Source organism: Salvelinus fontinalis, chromosome 28 (assembly GCF_029448725.1).
Source record: "Salvelinus fontinalis isolate EN_2023a chromosome 28, ASM2944872v1, whole genome shotgun sequence".
In the NCBI taxonomy this organism is placed as follows: domain Eukaryota; kingdom Metazoa; phylum Chordata; class Actinopteri; order Salmoniformes; family Salmonidae; genus Salvelinus; species Salvelinus fontinalis.
The window spans coordinates 38,149,559-38,150,869 of record NC_074692.1 but is presented as its reverse complement, the minus strand read 5'-3'; positions in this window follow the sequence as shown (position 1 = coordinate 38,150,869).

Below are 1,311 nucleotides of genomic sequence, written 5' to 3'. Positions count from 1 at the left end.
GATAGCTTGAGCTGACAATTGCTTGACTTGGTGATAAAACTTACAGCTGGTATTCCAGTGACATGATGTGGGGTGGTTGTAACTGGGATAGAGAGGAGTAGAACGGCTTCAATGGTTCTTAGACATTCTGGCATCTGGGAAATTAGGCCAAGGTCGGGGGTTAAGATAACACCAGGTGCCAATAAAGACAGGATGAACCCAAGGTGGCCCCAATCTATATCAGGGGGGGGTGTTGAACCAGCTATGACTGAGCAATATTTGTTATTTAACTAGGCAAGTCAGTTAAGAACAAATTCTTATTTACAATGAGAGCCTAGGAACAGTGGGTTAACTGCCTTGTTCAGGGGCAGAACAATACATTTATACCTTGTCAGCTCGGGGATTCAATCTAGCAACCTTTTGGTTACTGGCCCAACGCTCTAACCACTAGGCTACCTGCCGCCCCACTAATTGTCACGTTCTGACCAGAGTTCTTGTGTGTTTTGCTTGTTTTAGTGTTGGTCAGGACGTGAGCTGGGTGGGCATTCTATGTTGTGTGTCTAGTTTGTCTGTTTCTATGTTTGGCCTAAGATGGTTCTCAATCAGAGGCAGGTCTTTTGTGTTGTCTCTGATTGGGAATCATATATAGGTGGCTTGTTTTTTGTAGGGGTTTGTGGGTGGTCGTTTCATGTCTTTGTGTTTTCTCTGCACCAGATAGGGCTGTATCGGTTTGCCACATTTGTTATTTTGTTTTGTAAGTGTTCACGTTTATTCGTCTTTATTAAATATGTTGAGCACAAACTACGCTGCGTCTTGGTCCGATCCCTGCTACACCTCCTCTTCAGACGAAGAGGAGGAAGGCTGCCGTTCCACTAATCTTGGTATGAGGTATATAAGGAAGAGCATGGTCTGTAAACGGTAGGCTTTACAGATGGTTTCATTGTTGCAATAATGAATCGATATTAAATAAAGCTTTGTTTGGTTGTTTGAAGATTGTTTGAAGAAATGACCAAGTCTCTCTCAGTATTGAATTTCCACAACACCATCTCAAAAACAAATGAAATAAGTCCAACAATTTCCATTTGGATTAGTGCAGATTTTTAAAATATTATTTATCTTTGTGTGGTTTAAGATCGATTAATCAATCAATGTTCATGCAGAAACATGAATGTTAAAACAAACTATTCTAAAAAGCAACCTGCAACAAAGCATGCTTGGAAATATGATAATGAGGCTCCTCCCTCCTCTCTGGATTTGAACTGTTATGGCAATTACACTCTGTTACAACAGGAAAACTCAATCAAGTGCAGCTGAAGTATTTGAAAGAATGCA